Source organism: Panthera pardus, unplaced genomic scaffold, assembly GCF_024362965.1.
Source record: "Panthera pardus isolate Hobbes unplaced genomic scaffold, ASM2436296v1 HiC_scaffold_5, whole genome shotgun sequence".
Classification (NCBI taxonomy): Eukaryota; Metazoa; Chordata; class Mammalia; order Carnivora; family Felidae; genus Panthera; species Panthera pardus.
Window position 1 is genome coordinate 18,423,270 of NW_026526980.1, and position 27,866 is coordinate 18,451,135.

A 27,866-nucleotide genomic window follows, 5' to 3' on the forward strand; every position below is an offset into this window, starting at 1 on the left:
GTTCAGTTAGTGGCTAAAGGAGTAGGCTCTGCTTGGGTCCAAAGCTTGGTTCTTGCACCTGTTAGTTTTGTGCCCTGAGATAAGTTATTTAGCCTCTCTGTGTCTCAGTTTCCTCATCTGTAAGATGAGATTAACGATGATACCTACCTGGTGGGATTGTTAGAAGCATTAAAAGGCCAATTCATGTCAAGGTGCAGAACAATGCCCAGAACAGAGTACGTGGTCAATACATGTGAGCTGTTATTATTATCATCATTCACGAAGGCAGGAATCTCATCTATCTTGTTGTATCCCCGGTCCCTGGAACACAGTCAGTGCTCAATAAATGATCAGTTGAATCCGCAAAGCTCTTTTAAGACCGGTGGGTTTTTCAGCTTCTTGGTGCTGTGCTCTGGGGGAACTGAGAGCCCCAACCCTAGTCCCACAGAAGACTGTGAAGACAGTGTGACCGTTCTCCGTGGAGCCAGGGAGGAACTTTTCCTGGCCTTGATCCTGCAGGTGCTATTAGAAGAAAGCCCAGATCCCAGGGGAGCGGGGCAGACAGAGGGAGGGTGGCCAAGAGAGAAGGGACTTTTGGGAACCCATGGCATGGACCTGTAGGGCCCAGAAGGTGACTCAGTGGGAAAAGTTGAAGTGTGTTTTCCCATTTTCTAGTCTCCAGGTAAATACGTGTAATCGGCCAAGAGGAAGTTTATTTTCTTTCTATGTATGACTGTACCTTCGTGACATTCCAGGAGATGGCCAGGCATACCTATTACAACCCAGTGCGATCGGCACGTAACCCGGAGTAAACCCCGGGGGCGCTGGGGAGCTCTCAGGAAGGTACCCAACCCAACGGGGGTGAGGAGGGTGGGGGACAGTTGGGAGAGGTTCACAGCAGGTTTCCTAGAGGCAGTGAACCCTGAACAAAAATGACTGAGAAAGAGGGGTGCCTGGGTGGTTCGGTCAGTTAAGCATCCAACTCTTGATTTCGGCTCAGGTCATGCTCTCACGGTTCGTAGGATCGAGCCCAGCATCGGGCTCTGCCCCGACACTGTGGAGCATGCTTGGGATGTCCTCTCTCCCTCTCTCTCTCTGCCCCTCCTCCATTCATACTCTCTCTCTCTCTCTCTCAAAATTAAAAAAAAAAAAAATGAGAAATACACCAAAACACATCCAACTCCACGAGTTAAACTGGCCAAGTCAGGAAAGCGTGGACAGCCCAAAGGATGTGCAGGTGTTTTTGGCTCAAAGGATCTGGAGATTCCCAGGCTGAAGGCAGGTTACGCAATCAAGCTGGGCTGGTGGCATCCCTGGGTACCAAAGAGATGAAGAAACCTAAATGTGGTGAAATAAAATGGGTCTGCCTGACTTTATAGCAGCAGGTCCAGAGACACCCCCCCCAAACCCGGCAGCTGACTTGCAATTATTCTTGGCTGCGCACTACCATCACCTTGAAGACCAGTGGGTGCGTTCTCTCCATGGGCAGTTTGGCAACGCTGTTCGGAATGTTAAATATGCCGTGATAGTGTAGTTCTGCTTACAGAGTCTCCTGAGGAAATGCTCCTGCGGAAATGGCCTTGTTTATAATAGTGAAAAGCTGGAAACAAGCTAAGCATCCAACAGAAGGTGACCGAGCAGCATTCTTTGGTGAAATACTCCATAGCCTTTAAAAACAATAAGCTACGGGGGTGCCTGGGTGGCTCAGGCGGTTGGGCATCCGACTTCAGCTCAGGTCACGACCTCACGGTTTGTGAGTTCGAGCCCCGCGTCGGGCTCTGTGCTGATGGCTGGGAGCCTGGAGCCTGCTTCCGATTCTGTGTCTCCCCCCTCTCTCTGCCCCTCCCCTGCTCATGCTCTGTCTGTCTCTCTCTCTCTCTCTCAATAATGAATAAACGTTAAAAAAACAACAACAATAAGTTATGTCTCTGGCTCTGATGAGAAAGTCGTCATGAATGAGAAAAACAAGTTGCAGAACATTATGTGTACTATAATCCTAACTTTTACATTATGTTGTTTAATTTTTTTATGGATTTACTTATTTATTTTTCCAAATATTTCTCTTTTTTTATTTAATTTATTTTTTTAAAATTTACGTCCAAGTTAGCATATAGTGTAACAATGATTTCAGGAGTAGATTCCTTAGTGCCCCTTCCCCATTTAGCCCATCCTCCCTCCCACAACCCCTCCAGTAACGCTCTGTTCTCCGTATTTAAGAGCCTTTTATGTTTTGTCCCCCTCCTTGTTTTTATATGATTTTTGCTTCCCTTCCCTTGTGTTCATCTGTTCTGTGTCTTAAAGTCTTCATATGAGGGAAGTCATACGATATTTGTCTTTCTCTGACTGACTAATTTCACTTAACATCATACTCTCCAGTTCCATCCACGTAGTTGCAAATGGCAAGATTTCATTCTTTTTGACTGCCGAGTAATACTCCATTGTATATATAGATACCACATCTTTATCCATTCATCCATCGATGGACGTTTGGGCTCTTTCCATACTTTGGCTATTGTTGAGAGTGCTGCTATAAACATCGGGGTGCAGGTGTTTTTATTTATTTTTAAGAGAGAAAGACAGAGAGCCTGAGTGGGGGAGGGGCAGAGAGAGGGAGACAGAATCTGAAGCAGGCTCCAGGCTCTGAGCTGTCAGCACAGAACCCGACATGGGGCTCAAACTCTTGAACCGCAAGATCACGGCCTGAGCTGAAGTCATTCACCTAACCGACTGAGCCACCCAGACGCCCCTTACATTACAGTTTTTGAAATAATATAAGTAACTGTGTGTAATACATTGTTTTCAGCATAAAATAGGTATCACACTTTCTCTGGTAAATAAAGAAGATGGATGGTCAGTTAAAACAATCATGAATGAGTCTAGAGTGATAAATTCTATTCCTGGCACACTCCCTAGAAATCAGTGAACCCAACCCCTTTACCAGAGGAGGAAGGAAGGGTAAGACAGGCTAGCATTCACTATTCTACAAACGTCTAGGGCACCAATCATACACCAGGCACTTGCTTGGTGCTGGGATATAGAAGCGAACAGAACACGGTACCCGTATCCAAGGGGCTCATAGGCTGGTGGATGATACTGTCCAATAAGCAGGATGTTACCACCCAGCGTAATAAGTAATGTGACAAAAGCACCTTCAGGCTGCACCATGCACCTAACCCAGGCTTGTGAGCAACTCCCAGAAAAACTCACGTGTGAACTAACCTAGGAAGTCAGAGAGACCAGGTCAGTTTCCCAGGAAGGCCAAAGTGAAGGGAAGCACAGTGCATTTAGTTAGCCAAAGGAACTAGAGCACAAGGGAATTCTAGTCCTGGATTTATTAGACGAGAGTCTCCTGTCTCACAGTTCAGTGCTCTTTTTTATTCTTGTCTTTTTAAAAATTTTTTAAAATTTTTATTTATTTTTGAGACACAGAGGGACAGAGCATGAGCAGGGGAGGGGCAGAGAGAGGGGGAGACACAGAATCTGAAGCAGGCTCCAGGCTCTGAGCTGTCAGCACAGAGCCCGACGCGGGGTTGGAACTCACAGAGTGTGAGATATATGATCTGAGCTGAAGTTGGATGCTCAACCAACTGAGCCACCCAGGTGCCCCTTAAAATGTCTCTTTAGAGGGGCGCCTGGGTGGCGCAGTCGGTTAAGCGGCCAACTTCAGCCAGGTCACGATCTCGCGGTCCATGAGTTCGAGCCCCGCGTCAGGCTCTGGGCTGATGGCTCGGAGCCTGGAGCCTGTTTCCGATTCTGTGTCTCCCTCTCTCTCTGCCCCTCCCCCGTTCATGCTCTGTCTCTCTCTGTCCCAAAAATAAAAAAAATAAAACGTTGAAAAAATGTCTCTTTAGAGGAATAGTACAGACTTCTAGTTACGCCAAAATTTCTATGTGAATTGGGTCATGCCATAGAACTCTTAAATCTGGAAGGGATTTTTTTTTAATGCAACCAAATATTTATTAGTTATTTTTTTTATTTTTTAAATGTTTATTTATTTTTGAGAGAGAGAGAGAGAGAGAGAGAGAGCAAGTGGGGGAGGGGCAGAGAGAGAGAGAGAGAGAGAGGGAGACACAGAATCTGAAGCAGGCTCCAGGCTCTGAACTGTCAGCACAGAGCCTGGTGCGGGCCTTGAACCCATGAACCATGGGATCATGACCTGAGCTGAAGTCGGACACTCAACCGAGTGGCTCAGTTGAGCCACCCAGGTGCCCCAAATCCGGAAGGGACTTTAAAAGGGATCGCTTTGGTAGGAGGGGCCAATGTCAGCATTCTGACACGAAAGGGGTCGTTGTCTGTAAACTGACCCAAATCACCTACTTTTTATTATCACCGTCAATCCTCAACAATGTCAATAGTACAATACGCCTCCCTGCCACAGCCAACACCTTAGCCCACCTTAGCCCTTCGTATGCCGGGGCACCTAGTATGCACCTACACACACGTAAAAAACAGGACCAAGTGGATTTCAGAACTAGCCGAAGTATCCATATTAGCTATCTACTCATCTCATGTTACCATATGTTCTCCATTCTGTTTCATTTTGTAAACATAGCTTGAGTAGTCAAAATTACAGACATACGAAGAACTCACAACTATGTTTATCTTCGTAAGATGACGATATTTACCTCCAGCGAAGAGCCCTGTCTCTTCAAGTCTCAAATCCATTTCCCTCCGAGGCCGTGGCGTCCGATGTCCAGTGCTGTCACTTCTGCGTTCGCGGGCTTACGTGCTCTGCTGGGTACTCTGGCACCTTCTTGGTGGGGTAGACACACAGAGGTCTTTAATGTCCAGCTGGATGTCAAAACACTGGGCGGACAGTATCACCTTGTAATTCCTGGTGAAGGTTTCCTGGATAGGATAGCCATCCTTGACTGTATAAATTCCAATCCAGGTGTCATGTGATCTAGCTGACTTTCTGTCTGACCACTCCTGGATGGTAATGTGCTCTGGGGATCCCCTGTAGAAGCCCTGGTCTTTAAAGGTGGCATCCAGCCTGAGGAATGTCAAGAGAATCCTGGGGGTCCATCAGGGAGATCTTTGAGCATTTGCTTGTTGGCTCATTCAATCTGATACATCATTCCATACTTACAGAGGAAAATCTATTCAAATACGATTTTCAAATAGTGAAGATCATAGCCTTGCAGTTTGAGTGGGTGGTGGTAGGGGGTGGGGAATGTCTGTAGAGCCCAGTACTCTTCAGGGGCAGAATCTGGCCCCCTTCCCACCAGCCACCAGCCCTCCTCCCAGCCCTGCTCTCAGCTGTCCCAGGTTACAAAAGTTCCCGTGCTTTGAGGAGTGGCTTCCCCCCACCCCAGAGAAAGAGAGCCCCAAGCCCATCTTATTTTTGTAAGCAAAATTATTGTAGTTACTGAACAAAGAAAGGGGGAGAGGCTAGGGGATGGGAAGTCATCACACTCTTCGGGAGTGGTCACGCCCTGGACAGGGATCATGGAGAATTTGTACTTTTTCCATTCCAGATTCTAGATCTCTGCAATGTTTGACTTTCCACCGCGTATACCCATTTTTAATTTAATTTAATTTAATTTTACTTTATGTTTTATTTTATTTTTTATTTTATTTTATTTCTTTTTTAAAATTTATATCCAAGTTAGTTAGCATATAGTGCAATAATGATTTCAGGAGTAGAATCCCCTGATTCATCCCCTACATATAACCCCCAGTGCTCATCCCATCAAGTGTCCTCCTTTTTTTAAAAAAAATTTTTTTTTAACGTTTATTTATTTTTGAGACAGAGAGAGACAGAGCATGAACAGGGGAGGGTCAGAGAGAGAGGGAGACACAGAATCCGAAACAGGCTCCAGGCTCTGAGCTGTCAGCACAGAGCCCGACGTGGGGCTAGAACTCACGGACCCCGAGATCATGACCTGAGCGGAAGTCGGCCGCTCAACCGACTGAGCCACCCAGGCGCCCCTCAAGTGTCCTCCTTAATGCTCCTCACCCATTTAGCCCACCTCCCAGCCATAAGAGTCTCTTATGTTTTGCCCCCGCTCCCTGTGTTTATATTATTTTTGCTTCCCTTCCCTTATGTTCATCTGTTTTGTATCTTAAATTCCACATATGAGCGAAGTCGTATGATATTTGTCTTTTTCTGACCAATTTTGCTTAGCATAATACACTCTAGTTCCATCCATGTTGTTGCAAGATTTCACTGGCAAGATTTCATTCTTTTTGATTGCTGAGTAATACTCCATACAATGTATACCTATTTTAGGAGCGGCAGTGGGGTAGGGGAGGAGATAAAGGCAATTTTTAAGAGTTAATGTATTGTATCCCCTTCCCCCCTTGGGTTCCGCACACACTATGCCACCTTCTGGTCATGCTACGGCTTCTTTTGTATGTGTTGGGGAGGAAAAGCAGTAAGTGTAAAGAGTTAGAATTTGCCCCACCTGCCTGCCATGGGAGGTCAGATCCAAAGGAAGAGCCTGTAACCAAACCCAGTGAGAATTCATTCACCTGATGCACAGCAAGCCAGTAAAAACTGACGCCGAGCTTTTGCAGTGAAGGAAGATAGGGTATTTATTGGTGTGGTGCCGTCCAGAAGAACGAGGAGCTAATGCTCAAAAGTCCCAAATGCCCCGATGGCTTACAAGTGAGGGTTTTTCAGGGCAAAATTTGGGTCAGGGATCTTCTGAGAAGGTAGATGCTGTTGATTAGAAGTCCATGAGGTCATGTTAACAGTTGTTCCTTAGTTGGTTCTGGTGTTGCTTTGTCCGGTCCCAGGGAGGTCAAAAGTTTGTTCCACCTTTTGAGGGACTTGGAATCTGAAAAATATCTTTGTTCTGTATGTCATAGATTTCGTGAGCTGCATCTGGTGCTTATGTGTTCAGGATAGTGCTGGTTAGCTGCCTGTATGTGCTCGGACTACTTGTAGGTGCATACAAGTAGTTGGGCTGTATTCCTTCACGTTCCTTTGAATAGTAAACAAGCATTTCTATCTCTTGGGCCTGGATTTGTATGTTGTTCCCTGGTCAGTCCAGCCATGCCTGGGGATCATATGACCTCTAGTTAGTTCTATCATCTGCACTAAGAAGATGGGTGTGGGATTCAAGCCTTTTCTGTTTTGTTCAAGTGGGTTATGGGTAGGCATGAATAGGGACAAGGTGAGAGATGGGTAGCTGGCTTTCCATAGAAGGTTCCGGAAGCCCCCCATGCACAGAGTCAGTTCTGAGCAGGAAGAAAGCAAAGAGGAGGGAGAGTGTGAGCACCGTCCTCAGCAGTGGAACTCTGTGAAGAAAGGGATTTGTAAAGGGATTGTTAGGAAGTCATGGTAACGTAACTCCCTCCGCATGACCTAAAGAGACCTTCCGTCAAGATCCCTGTGACTTTTCAAGGCTTTTTGGCAAAGATTTCAGATGTGATGCTCTGACGCAAAGGGACTCAAAGACCAGAAGGGCCCAGTTTTCTTTGCCACACTGTGTCTTTCTCACAGGAACGAAGGGTGCTGTCCAGGCAAAGTGAGTGCTCTGGTCAGCACCACATTTCTAAATCAGTGGGTTCTGGTTTGTACATCAGTCCCTTTTGAGCTGCATCGGTGTGAGTCTACCCTGAGAGGTTGCTCACAAAATGGAATTTCTGGTCCTGCAGAGCTGAGGACCAAATTCTCTAGCAGTCACCCCACCAAGACGCCGGCCCCTCGATGGCCCTCCCCAAAGCAGAGATAACACCTCCATTTTCTCTTTCATCTAACGAATGTTTTTGTTATCTGCCAGGCACAAGGCTGTGTGCTAAAGATACGGTGATGAACATAAACAGGTATGAGCCCAGCCTTCATGGGGCTTATAATCTAAGGAGTGAGAGGTAGGACAGACATAAATCAAATTATGCCACAAACAACTGTACGATTGTGTTATTGTGTTATGGTCACAATTACAGGAGGTCTACTACATGGGGCTCTCGAGGGATCGTGACAGAGGGATTTGGCCCAGTCAGGGAGATCTGAAGTTGAGTAGGAGATTTGGAGGCAAATAGGGCAGGGAAATATGCTCCAGAGGAGGGAGGAGGGACGTGGCAGGTATGAAAGACCTAAAGAAGTGGAGACGCTGAAGGAGAGAGCGAGGTGGAGAGGGTTGGGAGAGAAGGTGATGGGGCGGGAGACCCAGGTGCCAGTTCACGCACACCTTTGTGTTTTGAGAAGAGTGCTCTGGTCAGAATGTGCGAGGGCAGACAATTTAAGGGGCTATTACCAGTCTCATTGGGCAGTTATACTTCCCAGAAAAATCCTCACATTGGCCGCTAGAGGACAGGCATGAGGCTGGTTGTCTGCCGTAGCCAGTAGTTGGAGGCGATTTAAACGTCCATCACCACGGGTCCAGATAACTACAATGTGGATGTCCATTGAGAAAGATTGCACAGTTTTTCTAAGTAACAGGCACATACAACAACAAGGACAAATCTTAAAAGTACAGGGTGGAGTGGAAAAAATAAGAAACTGAGGTTTATAGCACAATACCATTTAAGCAAATTAAAAATACATGCACCCTAAGCAACACGCGCGTTTTGTAAAGACACACACACGCTGGGGAAGGGAGGAGGAGTGGAGAAGAGATAAAGGTCATAAACAGAACAAGAGAGAGGGTGTACTGAGCCCAATGATTGTAGTCTGTCATAAAGTGAGTAATGAGTAACCCAACCTCCACATCTGGGAATAAACAAATAAAAAGCTCTTGCAGTTGTTGAACGAGGAGTAGAGACCCCTCAGACGAGGGTGCAAGCAGTGAAGACGGTAAGTATATGGAGTATGTTTTATGAATGAAACATACAAAACATATTAACAGCACCTGGTACATAGTAAGTCCCCAACAATGTGAACTGTTATTATTTATTATTTAACCAATCTACATGGAATTTCTTGGTCAGCACTAGGAAATTTACTGATAGATCCCTTCTATTCCCCTCAGGAGGGGTGACCTTGCCCAAAACAATGTATTCTTTGCTAATAATATCCTTTTTTTCTACTCCCTCTCCACTTCAAAAACCTTTCCTTTTCTTCAGCTCGGTGGGTGGGATGCTGCCCAATTCACGAACCGTTTCAATAAAGCCAATTTGACCTTCTAAGTTACTCAGTTGAATTTCTGTCGTTTGACAGTAGTAGTATAGGAGATTAAAGATAAATTCAAACAAACAAACAAACAAACAAACAAACAAACAATTGTGAGCTCCAAATCTCTTCTGAGGAGCCACTAAGGTCAGTATTTGACATTCAGGAGAAACAGCTCTTGAGACCTCCACAAACGCAAAATTTGTGATATCCTTGCCAGCATTAGCTTCATAAAATGCAGGATATAGGGCTGAGTCTGGATAGATGGTCATGCCAGCATCATTGAGACAGAGATCACAAAATCAAAAAGAAGCTTGATGGGGGCGGGGGGGGGGGGAATGATGCATTAATTTGGGGCTGGAACAGTTTGTGTTGAAGTCTGCGATCCTTCTAAGTGTACACGAAAATATTGAGGGCCTACCATGCGCCCTCATAGGTACTAGGAATGTGCTAGGTACTGGGAACACATAGGTGAACAAAACAGATGATCCTAACCTTATTGGGCTGGCAAGTGTATCAAATAATCAAACGACATAAAATGTACTTCTAAACTTTGGCAGGGGTTATGTAAGAAGTTATAAGATACTGGTATGGAAACTAATATAGTTAAACATTTACTCACGTCCTTAATAGGTTCCTGAGAAGACTCCCTGAAAGGGCAATTTCTGGGTCTAAGGATCTGTTTGTTTTAATTTATTCAAACTTTTTAAAATAGAATTTATCTTTTGGAGCAACCTGTGGTTTCACACACATAAAAATTTTTTTTATTATCTTATAGAGGCTTTGGGGAATGAGAGGCTACTGAAAACAGACAAAGGCCTTAGTTTGTTAAAATAAGGTCCAGCGGCTGACTCCGGACTAGGGTGACAAAGTAAAAACTACATTTCCCAAGGAGCAGCGCGGCGCGTCACACAGGAAGGACGGCGCATGCGTGAAGGGGGTTCGCGCTGCGACTAGCTCATAAAAGGAAAACAGCGTGTGTGGCTCTCGACGTGCCGCGAATCTTCGAACGTAAGCGCGTTATGGTCCTAAGGCTTTGAAAAGCATTCGAGGGACGCGCCCGCTCCTGCCGTCGTAATTTCCAGCGCGACGTGCTTACTCCGTTCGTGGCTTGGCAGGTGGGGCTGGGTCGCGGTCTGGGGCCCCCGGGAAATGGCGGGAGCGGACGGTTAGGGTCCCCGGTGCGTCCCTACTCCCGGGCCTTGCCGAGGCAGCTCTCGAGGGGCGGTGCGCACGCGCCCTGGGCGGGGAGAGGCGGGGCTGGAGGAGGGGGGGCCGGCGGTGTTTGAGTTTGCGCGTGCGCTCGCCGGAAGCTGGCGCGCGCGGTGCGGGGCGCTAAGGCGGCAGAGGCGGGGTACTCAGCCCAGGTGTGGGAAGACAGCAGCCGAGGATGCGCCCTCCTTAAGGAGATGACTTCCTTCGCCCTCCAGAGACTTCCAGTTGCCTCCTCATCTGTCTGCGCCCGTTTACAGCCTAGGGCTTCAGTCTGTAGCTGACATCTCATCTCCAGGTCTCTCGAGAACCCACTCCAGTCTAGGCCCCCACCATTCCACTGAAATAGCACTTTGTCAAAGCCACCAATGATCGCAACGTCGCCAAATTCAGTTTTAACTTCGTTCGCACTCCCGTAGCAATTTTTGATGCGGTTCATCGTTGCCCCTTCTTGAAGCACGTTCTTCATTTGATTTGTGCAATAGCCACGTCTTTAGCCTCAGCTCTCTGGCTTCTCCTCTGCTGATTTCTTGTTCCTCTTCCTTATCTTTAATGATTACACCGCCCCCAGGCCTCATGCTGAATCTCTTCTCCGTGGTCACTTCCTAGGAGCTATCAATTTCAAGGCTTTAAATATAAATACTGTGTGTTGTGCTCTCACATTTCTATCTGCAGCCCAGTGCTCTACCTTGAACTCCAGATTCTTACATTCACCTCTCAAATGGTATCTCTTAAAATGTCAAATCAGCATCTCAAACATGTACAAAACTGACATTTTAAGTGTTACCCTTCTCGTACCTTAACCTGTCTTCCCATTCTTCCAGTTGCTCCTGCCAAACACTTGAGTTATTCTTGGTGTATTTTGTCCCCCTCCCCTTTCCTTCTCCAGTATATTATCATGTATTTGCCCTTGAGGCTTTGAAGTTTCACTATTGGGTGTCTAATTGTAGATATTCTCTTTGGCACTTTGTCCTTTTTGCCTGAGAATTTGTGTTTTCAGTTCTTCAACATCCCTGTCATTGTTTATTCAAATTTATCTGTGTATCTACTCTGTCCTCTATGTCCCTTTTATTTAAAAAAAAATTTTTTTTTAATGTTTATGTATTTATTTTGAGAGAGTGCACATGTGCATGCAAGCCAGGGAGGGACAGAGAGAAAGAATCCCAAGCATGGAGCCCGACAGGATTCAATCCCACGAACCATGAGATCATGACCCGAGCCAATATCAAGAGTTGTTCCTTAACCAACTGAGCCTCCCAGGCGCCCCATCTCTATGTCCCTTTTAACTTTCACCTACAAATAAGTATATGGGACTATTTTTTTAATGTCTGTGTTCCTTTCTGGACTGTAAGTTTTGTACAGCAAGGCAGGGAGTCTTTGCCTCATTCACTGCTGTATGTTCCTCATGCCTGGCACAGCAGTATTTAACAAATTATTGAATGAATTAATTTATAGAGGAAAAGTACCTCTTCTCCGTAAGTGGGAGTAGATTGTCTTTCTTAGAGTATGTTTATAGGAACTATTTTTTTTTTTTTTTTTTTTCTGGGATTGGAGAGAAGGTATTGACTAACCCAGCTTCAGAATTGGTGCATGCTTCTAAGCTGAAAGACTGTTTTAAGAGATTTCCAGGATTCAGCTCCCATAATCTATTTTGAAGACTTAGTAGGTGCCAGGCCCTGTGCTAGTTGCTGGGAATATAGAGACGAATATGCCTGCTTCTCTGTCTTCTGAGAGTTTGTGGTCTGCAGGAGAGACAAGTTAATGCAAGTGTCTCGTGCGTGTGTGACAGGTGCAAGAACAGAAATTTGTGTACTGTGCTTTGGAAATTTTGATTGCCCTTGGCATCAGGGCACCTGAGCAGGGCCTGGGACAGCCAGATCCCCCTGCCATTCTCTTCTGGCTGCAAGCAGCTTTGTTCTTTTACACGAGGACACAAATAACATCATAAATAATACGTTCTGTGTATGCTGTGGTGTGAGAAATGTTGGCAAGTACTGCCGTGAAAGTATTAACTTGGCTGCCATTTGATTTGCACCTGAAATACGAGCAAATTTGAGACCCACGGAGAGGTAGGGAAAGGATTAAAGGACCTGAAGCATGAAAGCCTGTGCTTGCTTGGGATGGGGACACTGGAATTGCTTACTGCAGTTGCTGTATGGTATTGCTGTTTGAGAGGGGCTGGCTGTCCAAGATCTGAAGTGGTGCCTTGAAAGTGTTTTGTTGGGGCACCTGGCTGGCTCAGTTGGTGGAGTGTGTGATTCTTGATCTCGGGGTCGTGAGTTCGAGCCCCACGTTGGGTGTAGAGATTGCTTAAATAGACAAACTTTTTAAAAAATCTTAAAAAAAGAAGTGTTTTGTAAACCACAGTGTGTGTTTTATAAATACCTGGCCCAGCCACGAGGCACCCTGTTCTCAGTGGGTAGGTCCATTAGAATTCATAGTTTTAGTGACCCAGCTTTCCGGACCTGGAAACAGGGGCATGTAGTAAGTCAGCCTTTTAAACCTCATTTCTAAATTTGTGTACCAAGAGTCTTACAAATGTTTTAAAAATGAATCTTCTATAGGATCCTATATCATTTGCATTGGAAAAAATACCCAGTATACATCACTTCAGGATTTGTGGTCACTCTATCTGTGGAGGGGAAGCTAGTTTGTTGAACATTATACCAATAGGTTTGGGATGTTGATCATGAGCCTTAAGGCTTAGGTCATAGAGTCAGACAGATCTGGATTTGAATCCCACCTCTTCCACTTATTACTTGTGTGACTTCAGTAAAGTCACTGATTTCTCCAAGACTCCTGTTTCCACAGTGTTAAATGAAGAGCACTTCCTCTGCAGGACCGTTAGAAGAGTTAGATGGAGTCATCTACATAAAAGTGCTTAGCTCATAGTAGGTATTCAGTAAGGAATAGCTGTCAGTGTTTGTTGTAGATTCTAAATCTAAAGTTATCTCTTGGCCAGCAAGAGAGCAGACGCAGGATTAAAAGCAAGAGATGGCTAATGTCCGCGAAAAGACAAGACCCCGAATAAGGGTCCTTGCTCCGTATTTATTAAGATCAGAAGGCTTACAAACGTGATGGGCATGCACAAAGAGACAATGAATCTGTGAACATTAACTCATGGGCATGAGGGAAAGGGGGTTTTGAAGATACACGGTGTTTGAGGTTTGGGTCAATCCTGGCGCCAGGCAGATGGGCAGATGGTTGTTAATGGCAGACAGGAGGCGCGGTGTCTGTTTATCTTAGCTAGCCTAGGGGATAAGGCAGATAGGGGAAATGACCTCAGGGTTAACAAGGCACCTTTTCTTTTGCTAATCAGCTCTGCTCTGGGCTGCTTCACGCACAGCAACAGAGGTCTATAGCCCTATTTACCTGTTTACTTAACTTGGTCCTTCCCTCCTGTGAAAATAGTACTGAATTGGGGGGCACTTTTGCCCTGAATACCTAATCTTGCTTACTTCATATACCTTTGTGTTGGGGGCCTTTGCCCCCCTCTCTATTCTAGGGGCCTTTGCCCCCTACCACGTCTATTCTGGGGGCCTTTGCCCCTCTCCTACTCTATTCTGGGGGCCTAATCTTGTCTACTCAAGCTTGGGTAAGAGCATCCTATGGTTTTGTAATTCTTTATGCCTTGTTAACCCACTGGTGCAAGCCCAGGGAATTTCTAAACTTATTTCTCACAATTGTTACCTTTATTTTTATCAGATGCCACTACGAATCACCATCCTATTGGTGACTCTTTCAGTGCAATCTTAATAACAGTTGATTGACAGTTTCTAGTAGACGAAATGGTCTTACTTCATGATCTCTTTTGCTAATGAATAAGCCGAAGTCCTTACAAAGTTTGAAATTGGGAGGGAGAACATAGATTTTAGAGTTTGCAGTTTTGTAACTGCCTGTTATTTCCTGAGTTACCGAGCATAATTTAACCACTCTGAACTTCAGGTTCCCCAGCTATAGAGAGGGTGTGCTTAGGCGATTGTTAGGTTTCAATGAGAATGATGTATGTAAGCTTTGGTCTAGAAGCATGGTAGGTACTAGGGGAAAGAAATCCGCATCTCCTTAATTTTTTCAAACCAATTGATGAATGTAGATTGTTGTTGAGCGTGGCTACATTGAGAGTATGGGATCTGAGTGTAGGGTCTTAGATGCCTGACTTCCCTTTGATTCAGAACAAAGCTCTGTCTTTTTTTTTTTTTTTTTTTTTTTTTTCAACGTTTTTTATTTATTTTTTTGGGACAGAGAGAGACAGAGCATGAACGGGGGAGGGGCAGAGATAGAGGGTGACACAGAATCGGAAACAGGCTCCAGGCTCTGAGCCATCAGCCCAGAGCCTGACGCGGGGCTCGAACTCACGGACCGCGAGATCGTGACCTGGCTGAAGTCGGACGCTTAACCGACTGCGCCACCCAGGCGCCCCTACAAAGCTCTGTCTTAAGCCCTGTGGGATTGATGTTAGAGTGGTTTAAGTATAGAATGTTTGGATTTCTTGGTATGGGGCCTTGGCTTCTAGACAAGGTGCTAGAGAACAGGTTTAGACTGAGTGGTTAGCGGTTAACACGTTCTTTGTCCCTATAATTACCTATTAGGCTTCTCAGTTGCAGATAACAAAAAACTAACCCAAACTAGTCCAAGGAGAAAAGTAGTATCCATTAGACTCTAACTGAAAAGTCCTGGGTATACCAGCCTCAAGCACAGTTATATCCCGAAACCTAAGTTATGTCACCAGGAATTTTTTTTTTTTTCTTTTAATGTCTTTCAGCTCCACTTTTCTCCATGTTGACTTCTGTCTCAGACGGGCAAAAGCCTCCATCAGTTCCAGGCTTCCCTGCTACTCTGTTAACAACCAACTGAAAGAAGGTATCTCTTTTCAGATAGCTTCCAGCAAAAGATCTTTTTTTCCCCTAATTTCTGTCTAATTTTAATTAAAACAATTTTTTAAAATTTTTTCAAACATTTATTTATTTTTTTGAGAGACAGAGCACTAGGGGGGCAGGGGCAGAGAGAGAGAGAGAGAGAGTCACAGATTCCGAAGCAGGCTCCAGGCTCCAGGGGCTCCAAGCTGTCAGCACAGAGCCCAACATGGGGCTCGAACCCATGAACCGTGAGATCATGACCTGAGCCGAAGTTGGATGCTTAACCGACTGAGTCACTCAGGCGCGCCCCAGCAAAAGCTCTTAAATTGATTTGGGCCAGACTTAGGTCACATTCCTCTTCCTGAGCTAGTCATGGCGGTCAGAAAGAGTGGAATACTCTTGTGGGCCCAGGTCATATACCCATCTTGGAGCCAAGGTGAAGGACATTTTCTCGAAGGAGAAATTGGGAGTACTGTTACCAAAATGGAGAGAAAAGGTGATGGGCATACACTGAGAGGTTGCTTCCAGTAATGATGGAGGAACTCAGATCAGGCCAACCCTCTCACAGACAATGACCATAACTTGTACAAATTAAAACAAAACAAAAACCCACTAACTGGAGTCAGTGGAGCAGGAGTTGACCCCCAGAAGGGAGTGGCACTGATGAGGTGTTCTCAATGTCTTGTTACGTGATACTCATCTTGAAAAGATAGCCACGCAGAGGGAGTTCCAGTTTTTTTTAATGTTTGTTTATTTTTGAGAGAGAGAGAGAGAGAGAGAGAGACAGACAGACAGACAGACAGAGTGCAAGCAGGGGAGGGGCAGAGGGAGAGGGAGACACAGAATACGAAGCAGGCTCCAGGCTCTGAGCTGTCAGCACAGAGCCTGATGCGGGGCTCGAATTCGTGAACTGCGAGATCATGACCTGAGCCGAAGTCGGATGCTCAACCGACTGAGCCCCCCAGGTGTCCCCCAGATTCTTGATATAAAAGTCATTTTACCTAAATGTCCCACCCACCGATGAATGGAAAAACAAAATCCATACCAGTGGAGTATTATTCAGCCATAAAAGGAATGAAATACACATGTGTAGCAGGAATGAACCTTGAAAATATTGCACTAAGTGAAAGAAGCCAGTCCCCAAAGGCCACATAGTGTGTGATTTTGTTTCTATGAAGCATCTAGAACAGGCAGATCTGTAAAGTCAGAAAGAATAAACAGTTGGCAGTGGCTACGGGGAGTGACTGCTGATGGGTACGGGTTTTTGGGGTGTACAGGCTTTGGGGGTCCCGAAAATGATTCTGAAATTAGGTCACGGTGATGGTGGCACAACCTTTTGAATATACTAAAAGGCCGCTGAATTGAACGCGTAAAGGAAGCCATATAAGCACATGGGAAGGTGCTCAGCATCAGTGGTCACCAGAGAAGTCTAAATTAAACCCACAATGGAAAACCACTTCACACTAGCTAGAATGGCTAAATTTTCTTAAATAAAATGAAAACAACAACACTGTATGTCATCGGGCATGTGGAGCAACTAAAGCTTCCGTATGTTGGTGGGAAGCTGGTACACCTTCTCAGGAACAGGGTCTGGTCCGGCGGTTTCCTGTAAAATTAAGTATCCACCTCAGACCTAAGCACTTAAGAGAAATGAACATATGTCCGAAAAAAGACTCACGTGTGACTGCTCGTGGCAGTTTTATTCACAGTGACCCCGAACTGGGAATCACCCAGGTGCCACCAAAGCGAGGGCTGGTTAAAGAAACAGGTTTTTTCGTACAGGAGAATGCTGCTGGGCAGTGGAAAGAAACGGACTCCTGATACACATCCCACCACCGATGAATCTCAAAAACATGTTGAGAGAATCCGGACCCTAAAGATGGTGGATGGCATGATTACATTTCAGTGAAATTCTGGAACAGGTGTAACTAATCGATAGTGAAAAATGTCAGAATGGTGGTTCCCTCTGGGTAGAAATAGAAGGTGTGGTTTGTTTTTTTTTTTTTAAGAACATGAGCAGGATAGAGGAACAGAGGGAGAGAGAGAGAATCTTAAGCAGGCTCTGCGCTCAGCATGGGTCTGACCTGGGGCTTGATGGTATGACCCTGGGATCATGACCCGAGCCCACATCAAGAGCGAGATATTCAACAACCGAGCCACCCAGGCGCCACGGAAGTTGTGGCTTCTAAACCGGTTGGAAGAAGAGAGTGCTAGGAGCCAAAAAGTGTACAGTGTTGGGCCTTGCCTCAGAATTCAGAAGAATGCCTGAAACCTTGCAGGGATTGCCTGGCCTCCCAGGGTTAAGAACAGTGATAGATCAGCTGGGGACTTTGGACTCTGCTAACAGGCAGCTTGGGCTCAAAGCCATGTCCTCCCAGCTGGGAGCTCTGGCCTTTCAGCCAAGTTCCAGTGCCCGGTGCTTGGTTCCCACAGGCTCTGGTGTTGCAGATGTTTTCTGGGGAAGTCCAAGTTCACAACCGACTAGATCCAGTTAGTGGGAGTTTGTTGTAAAATCATAAAATGAGGTGGTTCTCCCAAGCAAGGCGCCACCCAGCAGGCAGAGCTCACACAGGAGAGCACTCCTCCGTGGTGTGGTCTTTGTGCGGGCCATCCGCTCAGAGCCGCTCCCCTCGGGCTCGGGATGCATCAGTGTTTTCTTTTGCTTGTGCCTTTGACTGCTTTGCTTGACTTAGCATAGTCCCTGTTTTTTCCTGGCAGTTCCCTGAGCCACATCTGCGGACAGAGAGGGGGAAACTCATGTCCACTAAGAGTGTGTGTTGTCCCAGGCACTGCCTGGACCTTACTTGTGTTGTTAATCCTCCAGTGGGTGCTCTGGTCTTTATGGAGACCCAGGAAGGTTAAGGAGCGCCCACAGGGTGAGTAAAAGGCCTCATGAGAACTTATGTTCCCTGTTCTGTCCCCTTTCCCCTCCTTGGAATGCTCCTAAAATATGCATGGCCGTCCATTTCTCTGATGACTTGTTGGTGGCGTATTTCATTTCTTTCTGTGACTTGGTGCGTTTGGGCATGTGGGAATGCTGTTTGCCTCTTCCTGTGTTTACCAGAATAGTTTCTGATAAACAGCTGCCAAGCCCTCCTATGTTCTAGGCTTTGTTTCGGGTGCCAAGGCACAGAGATGACTAACACTCAGTTCTTGTACTTAAGGGGCTAGAAATCCTAGAAGTGGGCTCCTACGCAAATAGAAAACAGTTTCACAAGAGCAAGTGCACTCTGATTGCAGTTATATTGCACGTACAGGGAGCGGCACACAAAATGAAAATCATTTAGGTTGCTGAGGTTTACTTTAATAATTCTTTAATAATTCTTATACTATTTTTTTGTCTGCTAAATTAGGAAAAAATGGAAAGAGAGGTGTGGCCAGAGTGCTCTGGGGCCCAGGGGCGTTCCTCACTGCTGAGTGGTTAAGGAGTGCCCCAAAGAAGAGAGGGCATTTGAGCAGGAAGAACATGCTGGCGTTTGTCTGTTAGGTTTGGGGGGAAGGGGCATCCGGGTAGTGGAAAAGCTTGGTGGTCCACTTGCAGAGGTGACTGGTTCCAGAGAAAGCAGTCGTTTGTTGTATAATCGAGAGATGAACTTTTCCCGGGCGGGGCACTACCCAGCGGACAAGGCGACCCTCCGGAATGCTGTTCTCCATCTCAGCACTTCACAGTGTTTCACACTGGATGGAAATGAGGGGAGGTGAAAGCATTTTAAAAACTACCAGTCACCATTCATACGTGAGGGGATCCCGATGATTGGTATAGGGGCTGAGTGTCGGAGGCCAAAGGTCTCCAAAAACGGGGCCCACCCTCCACTGCTGCTTGCTGGTTGCAAGATTAGGCCCTGACTGCTTTGCTCTTTGACCTCCTTCTTCCCCTCCAGACCACGTGGGTCAGCTTTCAAATTTCAGTGTGCTGAAAGTTTCAAGCTCCATCACGTGTGTGTGTGTGTGTGTGTGTGTGTGTGTGTGTCTGTCTGTCTCTGCATCTTCCATTTGCAAAAGGTTTTCTGAGATACATGCTTTTTTTTCCTGTGTATGCATAGGATACCTCTGGAGAAATACCCAAGAAACAGTAGGGGTTACTTCTAGGGGTGGGAGATTTCATTGTACTTCTGGAATCATTTGAATTTTTTTTTATTATGTGCATATGTTAAAGGTTTTTTTTTTTTTTTTTTTTTTTTTTTTTTTCCTTAAGAGGAACAGGCTTTGTGTCCAGCCACAGTGAGGCACAGCAATGGGTGATATTGTGATAATGTGATGAGAGCCCCAACTAAGACAGTGACAAGTGGGGTGGAAGGGAGGGGCCGGGTTTGGGAGAAATTTCTGAGGCAAAATCCCTAGGAATGGAATGGGGTGGATCAGGGAGCTGTGAGGTTGCAGATGGCCAAGAAGGAGGAGTGGATGTCTCTGAGATGTGAGGCCTGGGAGGCTGGCTGGGCAGCGATGGGTGCCATCAAACCACATCTGGAAGGCAGAGCAGAGCAGGAAGTGTGAGTTGTCTGAGGGGCGTCTCGGGCCCTCAGCTGGCAGCTCAAAATCTGAGCTGGGAACCTTGGCGAGGGGTCAGGGTTGATGGAGGAATCTGGAAGTTTCAGAATATGGGGCCTTACAGCAGATGAGCTACCCAGGGAGCTTAGAGACTGAGAGGGGGGTCCTGGAGTAGCCGTCCTGTGGGTCGGAGGAGGGGGCAGCAGAAGGACCGCACAGGATGGTTGGAGAAATAGGAGGGACCGCAGGCCTGGAAACTCAGCCAAGCTTCGAGAAGCAGCATGTGGTCAGGTGTTCAGGGCAGCAGAAAGGTCCAGGAGCTAACAGGAGATCACTGGGGAGTGGGGGGGGGGGGGGGGGAGCCATGCTGTGTCGGGCTGAGGTGTGAATGGGAATAGAAAATGAGGACAGTGGTACGTGTGGAGCCCTGTGCTAGGTATCGACGATCTAGTGATCCCCACCCTCAAGAGAGGAGACAAAAACACACAAAGAGAATTTGAATATGATTTGATAGGCACTATGGTAGAGAGATGCACAGGATAATTCGAGGCCACAGAGAAAGGTAACAAGTCAGCCTAGTAGACAGGTTTCCGACCGTGGCTGATGAAGGGAGATGGTATATGAGCCAGATCCTAGAGAGTAAGTAGTTAAATTGGGCCGAGGATTAGGGATGTCCTGCTTGCAGGAAGCACATCCCAGATGGAGGGAACAGCATGGGGATAAGAAATGTGACATGGCATGTGGCCAAAAGCAGGAGTGAGAAGTGTCTGGGGTATGAAGTGTGAGGCAGGCAGGGTGACGAGAGGAGACAGGAATGGGGGGCCAGGGACGGAGGCCTCTTCCGTCGAGTCTGTGTTGTGGGTAAGGACTTGATGCACCCTGGAGGCACGGGTTGAAAGCGTTTGGCAGGGGAACATGGCCACGCTTGTCTTTCAGATGGGTGGTGCCGCGGCCGCGTCGAGGGTGGATTTGATGGAGAGGAAACTGCAGAAGGGTGTGCTGGGTAAGTTACCGGGAGGCCATCGGTGTGGTGGGAAACAGTGACTGAAGGCTAAGAAGGGGGCAGTGAGTCAACAGGAGCGGTGACCGATTGGACAGGGGATTGAGGGAGAAGGTGGTTTGAAAACAGCTGTTTTCAGCACAGGCAGCTGAGTGGCTTCTGGACACGCCGGCAGGGAAGGAGCGAGCTAGCACACAGGAGTTTTAGGGGTGGAGTGGGTAGGGAGGGATGAGTTGGGTTTTGGACATACAGGTTTTTTGGGTTTTTTTTTTAAGTTTTATTGAGCTATAATTCACATACCATACAATTCACCTAAAGTGCACGATTCATTGTTGGTTTGTTGTTTCACTGATTTGTACAGCCATCACCAGTATTTTAGAATGGTTCCTGGACAAATTGATTTAAAATCTTTTTGAAATTGTAGAAAATTTCTAGTGTATAGGAGAGACTCATACAAGGAATGTCTGTGTCGGGCATAGGGATTTGGGGTCTTCTCTGGTAGGGCTGTCCAGCTGGCATGAAAATAAGGTTCTGAATCTTGGGGACGCTGTGGGGGCTGGAGGTAGATTTGGGAGTTGGTGCCATGTGGCTCATAGTTGATAATAGGAGGGAAGAAGCCTTTGCTTAACAACAAAGTTTGGGAGAGTTGATGCGGGAAGTTCACAGTGGACCTTACTGCGGGGGCGGGGGGTGGGGAGAGGGTCAGGGCAGGAGAGAGGTGGTGTGTCAAGTAGAATTATTATCAAGTTCTTGCCAAGTCCTTGACACAACTTACCAGTGGTGGTTATTGATGTGAGGGGATTGCTGATGAAAGCAGAGGTGTTTGTTCTTGCCTGAGGAGCTCCCGGTCTGGTTGGGGAAGAAAAGCCAGTTTATAAAGGGAGGTTGGAAAGTCTAGATAGGAAGAGTCCAACAGGAGACACGTTTGGCTTATTTAGGGACAGTCAGGCAAGACCAGTCTTGAGCTGATCCTTGCAAGTGTAAGCTTTGGAGGAAGGGCATGCCCTTCAGCCTCTGTGGAGGGCAGGGGTGGTGGAAGGGACCTCCATGTCGAATGTTTGTAGATGGGACGGGCTGGAAGGAATGTTCGAAAATGATGATGGGACGGGCTGGAAGGAATGTTCGCAAATAATGAGGGCTGCCGCTGGGTGTATCTCAGGGCCGGATCCCGTCCCTCAACTGCCCGTGTCTTCTTCAGATGCAGCCCTGTTCTTTGGCCCTTGGTCTCGTTCTCAGCATGCTTCTAGAAGCCCCTCAGCCAGCATACTCCCATTTCCCCACCCGAAGCCCCCCTCCCGCATCCACACTGCCTTCCCCTCAGGCCTCCACCCTCTCTGGTGCCACAGCTCTGGCAGGAGGTAGTCGTGTACATGTGCTTCTCCTGCATGGTGGCTCCTGTCTCTCCCATTGCCCGTTTCCTGAGACCACTCCCGAGTCCTTTCCTGTAACATCTGGGGGCAGGTGGATGGGGGTGGCGGCCGGGGCGGGGTGGGGTGGGGGGAGACCTGGAAGTGTATACGGCGGTGGCCAGGCTCGAGCCCTGAGGAGCGCCAGCATTTGCAGGACAGGCCGGCGAGAGGCCGGTGCAGGAGAGGAGTGGAGGCTGACCACGCAGGAGGGAGGCCCTGACGCCAGGGGAGGAGGCGGCGGGCACCTGTGTCCAGCGGATGCAGGCAGGGGAAGGATCAAATTCTTTGGCCTGTGCGGTTCCTGGTTCTCCCGAGAGCATCATTGCTGGGCTGGGGACGACAGAAGCTAGACTCAAGTGGGTTGCGAAGTCAAATGGGGGCGAGGACTAGAAGCACAGGCTTGGACCACTTCTGAAGTTTTGCCGTGAAGAGACGAGGTGGGGAGCTGGAGGGGAGTGTGGGCTTTGGAAGCTCTTACATATTTTAATTTTTAAGATGGGCTCTCCTAAAGTATGCTCGTGTGCCATACGGCATAGGAAAGGGGCGTCAGCCGGCCCGAGAGGAGATGGGATTCAGAGCACAGATGACGGGTTGCTCTTCACTAAGCGCAGAGGTGACCGGTGCTGCTGCACTTAGCTTGTCCTGTTCATGGTGGGAACAGGGTCTCTGGCTTCTCTTCTGACCAGAGTGGGAACTTGGGACTTCAGCTAGGGGGGCTCAGACCCGGGCCTGAGGGCAGCAGCAAAAACATTGAAAGAGAGAGAGAGGTTGAAATGTCAGACAGACTTGCCGGGAACGACACCGATTTACGGGACAGCATTGTGGGCACGCCTGCCGCCGGTGTTTGTGGTGGCACAGCGTAAAGTCAGACGCACCTGTCCAGTTGTGGGGCTTGCCCCAATTTTACCGTGCACCGGTGTGGGCAGGTCCACGGCAGGTGGCTCCACCCAGGGTTCCTGCTTTACTTAGCGGGAGAGACAACTCTTTTCCACGCGAATCCATCCTCCTTGGGATCTTTCCACTGAGCTCTCCTTCCGTCCACACCCTCACCTTTGTTGTAGCTCACCGGGGGGGGGGGGGGGTCTTTCTCCTTCCTCTTTTCTCACTCAGCAGATCAGTTCCTTCATGCTGATCATTCTCAAGTTTGTACGCTTCTAATCTCTAAACTCTCTAAACTTGAGATCCATTATTTCATGCGATTCTAGCTAATGCAGCTGGACTGTTTTTTTTAAGGGACATGTTCTTCCCTGTATTAAAATGTATTATGTAAAGCTGTGGTGGCAAAAAATAGTGTTGCATGTGGGAAAACGTGTCTTGTGTCCCAAGCAATCGGGAAAAATAGATAAATTGGACTGTATAGACATTTAAAAATGTATTTCAAAGACAAAAATAAAGACAACCCAATAAAAATGGGTAAAGGGCAGTTCTCCAGAGCAGACACACCAATGGCTAATAAACAGGTGAAAACACGTTCAGCATCGTTAGCCATGGGGGAAATGCAAATCAAAACCGCTAGTTAACTTTTCAAGCCCACTAGGAGGGCTGTGATCAGAAAGACAGTTACACGCACTGCTGCAGATGTAGGGATATCGGAACCCTGGTGCTTTGCTGCTGGGAATGTAAAATGGTGCGCCCACTTTGGAAACCGTCTGGCAGCTCCTCAAAAGGTTAAACCTAGAGTTACCATACAACCCAGCAGTTCCACTCCTGGGTATAGACCGAGAAAATGGAAACACGTCCACAGAAAAGCTTGTCCATGAGTGTTCATAGCAGTGTTATTCTCATTAGCCAAAAGTGAACACAACCCAAATGTCTATCAGTTGCTGGATTAATATACAAAGTGTGGTGTATGCAAGCAGAGGAATATTATTCCACAATGAGAATAAATGAAGTGCACAATAGGGAAATCTATAGAGGGGCGCCTGGATGGTTCAGTCGGTTGAGTGTCCGACTTCAGCTCAGGTTGTGATTTCGCTGTCCGTGAGTTTAAGCCCCGCGTCAGACTCTGTGCTGACAGCTCAGAGCCTGGAGCCTGTTTCGGATTCTGTGTCTCCGTCTCTCTCTGCCCCTCCCCCACTCATGCTCTGTCTCTCTGTCTCTCTGTCTCTCTCTCTCTCTGTCAAAAATAAATATTTAAAAAAAATTAAAAAAAAATCTATAGAAACAGAAATAGATTAGTGTTTACCTGAGGCTGGTGGCTGGGCGTGGGGAGGTATATCTATCTAAAATTAACAACTCAGTGAATTTCAGTATATTCAGAGTTGTGCAGCTGTCACCACAATCAATTTTAGAACGTGGTCATCCCCTGGCTAAAAAGCCCCGTACTCATTAACAGTCCCTTTCCCCCTAACCACACTCCCGCCCCCCCGCCGCCATTTTCTGTGGATGTACCTAGATGATATTTCATCTAAATGGAATCGTACAGTAGGTAATGCAGTCTGTCGTGTGTGGCTTCTTTTACTTAGCATAAGGTTTTCAAGGTTCACCTGTGTTGTAATATGTGTCATACTTCGTTCCTTTTTTTGTTGAATCATATCTGCCTTTGTGTGAACAATACCACTTTCCTCCATTCGTAGGATTTCTCCACATCCTCACCAACACTTGTTATGTCTCTTTTTAATGTGAAATGCTACCTCCTTGTGGTTTTGACTTGTATTTTCTTGATGGCTAGTGATATTGAGTATCTTTTCATGTACTTTTTGGCCATTTATATATCTTCTTTGGGGAACTGTCTATTCAAATCTTTTTTAAGTTTATTTATTGGGAGAGAGAGAACAAGTGGGGAGGGGCAGAGAGAGAGGGGGACATAGGATCCAAAGCAGGCTCCGTGCCAATAACGGAGAGCCTGATGCGGGGCTCGAACTCATGAACTATGAGATCATGACCTGAGCTGAAGTCAGATGCTTAACTGACTGAGCTACCCAAGTGCCCCAGATCATTTTTGTATATGGTCTGAGGAAGGGGTCGAAATTCATTCTTTTACATATGGATACCTAGTTGTCCCAGTACTGTTTGTCAAAAAGACTATTCTAGTTGTCTTGGCACCCTGGTTGGAAATTAATTGACCGTAGGTATGAGGGTTTATTTCTGGTCTCTCGATTCTGTGTCATTGATCGATAGGTCTATCCTTATGCCCGTACTGCACCGCCTTGATTGCTATAGCTTTGTGTAGTGCATTTTGTAATTGGGAAAACATCTTTATATTTGAGATTGTTTTGTCTATTCTCGATCCCTTGAGTTACCAACTGGATTTTAGGATGAGCTCGTTAATTTCTGCAAAGAAGCCAGCTGGGATTGCATTGAAAATGATGAGGGACAGAAGCAGGAAGATGTTTACCCTTATCCAGGAAGCTGACCTAAAGCCTGCATAGTTTTGATAAAGATCAAATGCATGCTGGTTACTACATTCTGTAAGGGTCTCGCGACTGCCTCTATATCTCCAATAGTTAATATCGAACTGAATGACAAAGGAATCTTGCAAAAGTAGTTTTACGAGTAGACATTCAAAGAAATCGAAGAAATTTTGGTAATCTGATATTCCCAGCATGCCTCCTTCCCTTTGATTACTGAGTATATATAACCACCAGCCTCACACAGCAAAAGTACAGCAGCTTCTGCCCATGGGTCGGGTTCCCATGCTACTTAAATACACTTAGTAAGTTGCACTGTCAGCGGCTCAAGAATTCTTTCTTTACTGTTGGCCTCAACCCCCACATAATTTTTGGTAGCCTGTACGGGGACAGTAATGAAAGAAATTCAGGAGCTTCAGTGCGGCTTGGTAAGTCTTCTTTACCCCCAGTATTTGTTTCTTACTTGTTCTTTTTCGGAGATGTCCTGAATAGTATGACTCTCCAGAATGTGCCTTGTCCAAGTGCTCAGGAGAGAACCTGTGCCTGTGGCTACACTACAGGGAGGGACAAACTTCTGCCCCCCAGCTGGACACTGGTACCTTGGCTGTAACAGCATTGGTCAGAAATCAAGCTCTCCCTGTTTTACTGGTTTATTTTATTTTTTTTCTAGTGTTTGTTTATTTTTGGGACCGAGAGAGACAGAGTGTGAGCAGGGGAGGGGCAGAGAGAGAGAGAGAGAGAGAGAGAGACACAGAATCCGAAGTAGCCCCAGGCTCTGAACTGTCTGCACACAGCCTGACGCAGGGCTCAAACTCAGGAGCCATGAGATCATAACCTGAGCCGAAGTCAGACACTTAACTGACAGAGCCACCCGGGAGCTCCTATTTTGCTGTTTTTTATAATGTTTGTATTCTTCTTGGGCATGGGATGGCCATACCTGTCATTAGGGTGGCTGCCAACCTTAAGACCCCCTAAATAGCCCAGTGTGATCCCTCGATGAGCATAAAATTCAACATACATCTTCCTGTGTGCTTCCCGAAAGGGACAGGTGGGAGCTGTTCCCATTTGGGGCACTCACCCAACAAGGGACCCCTCCCTTGGGACTGGTTCACGGCTGAAACTCGTGAGAAAGTTGCCCGGGTTAGGTAGGAGTTCCACACTGCCATCTTTTCATGTCTCTCATTTGACCTTCCCCATCGACTGTTTGGTGTTCTTGGTCCTGCTCTCAGGGTAAAGGTACTTCTACCTTAGATATCTCGTGTGTAATTTGATATGAAATGGCTGCCCCTTCTAAACAAAGGCCAGGACCTCCACCCCATCCATTACTACTAGATCCAGAGGCTTACGAAGGGTATCATTATTGGTCACCAAGCCTACCGACTCCCCCAAAATGGAAAGAGGCAGCCTCAACGGTTGCGGCATTTCAGTCCATCTCCCCGCACCTACCGCAGGTTAGGGTGCAATAGGGGAAGTGGAGGGAGGCCCACATCCCTCCTCAAGTAGTACAGGGGTGTCAGAGCAGTCAGGGGAGGGTGCCTCCTGCCGCCCTGAACCCCAGGAAGCTTCAGCAGTGTTCCTGACAGGATGCCATTCAGAAGCCGAGAGAGATTTTGGTCAAGGACTCTTAGTTAATGTAACGATGGATGGGATCAGCTTCTTCAGTCCCAGAGGATTCCCTGTCTCCTAACACAATGGAGTTAATTTGGATTTAAAGAAAAAGTGCCGAACCCTACTCCCCACCCCAAAGAATAAATACTGCCCCCTAGTTAACACTGCCAATAAAAGATAGAAACCCAAGTGCCAGGGCGTGCAGCTCACTCTCTCGAGCTTGCCTGCTCTCACATCTCGAGAGTGTCTTTTTCACTTTAATAACCTTTCCCTCCCCACTTCTTTTACTCATCTGCTGTGCTGCATGTCTGTCCTGAGCTCCTTCCTGAGACAAGACCAAGAACCTTCAGCATCCGCTTTGGGTCTGGCTGGGTCAAGGCTCCAGGGATCGGGGTCTCCCCAGTTCACACGGCAACACCTTCGGCAGCCACGAAGGGACAGGGTAACAGCAGGTCGAGTGACCGACCGTCTTCATCGGTGAGCTTCTCACCTTCCTTGTGCTGGACAGTTGCTTAGTCACTCTTTGTTCTGCTCTCTCTTTCTGATCTCCCTGGGGAAAGGCCTCAAAAGGAAACAAAAAATTCCAGTATGCCAGATTATATCTCAGTACAGGGGAGACTTCTCCTGTCTCTCCCAAGGACACCCATGTTGATTGAAAGGAAGGATGGGCAGGGGTTCCCTCTTGGGGGGCACGCTAGGCCAAAGAGGGCAGCAGGTTGGGGATGCCCACCTGCATCAGGGATGATAGTGTGATGGTTCCAGGGAGATGTCCTAGGGCCCAGACTCTCCAAGGTGGTGCTCTTGGGGTTCAGCAGGGACGCCTCTAGCCCAGGAGACTGTCAACTTTCTTTCCTCTAAATCCTTGATCCCATCCCACCCCGCCTTGAGATACAGCTTGAGAAGCTA

General features: G+C 47.1%; 1 protein-coding gene across 3 annotated transcripts in view; it reads left to right on the plus strand.

Annotated features, from left to right (window-relative positions):
- Positions 1–9,976: 9,976 nt before the first annotated feature.
- The window catches only part of SGF29 (SAGA complex associated factor 29), a 31,625-nt gene continuing 13,735 nt past the window's right edge, over positions 9,977–27,866 (plus strand). Inside the window, exons 1-2 of one of the 3 annotated variants that reach the window (XM_019431902.2) lie at positions 9,977–10,155; positions 15,012–15,109. The gene's annotated coding sequence lies outside the window, so the exon portion shown is untranslated. The remainder of the gene's footprint in view (positions 10,156–15,011; positions 15,110–27,866) is intronic. The other 2 variants (XM_019431901.2, XM_053894296.1) reach the window with 2 other exon arrangements.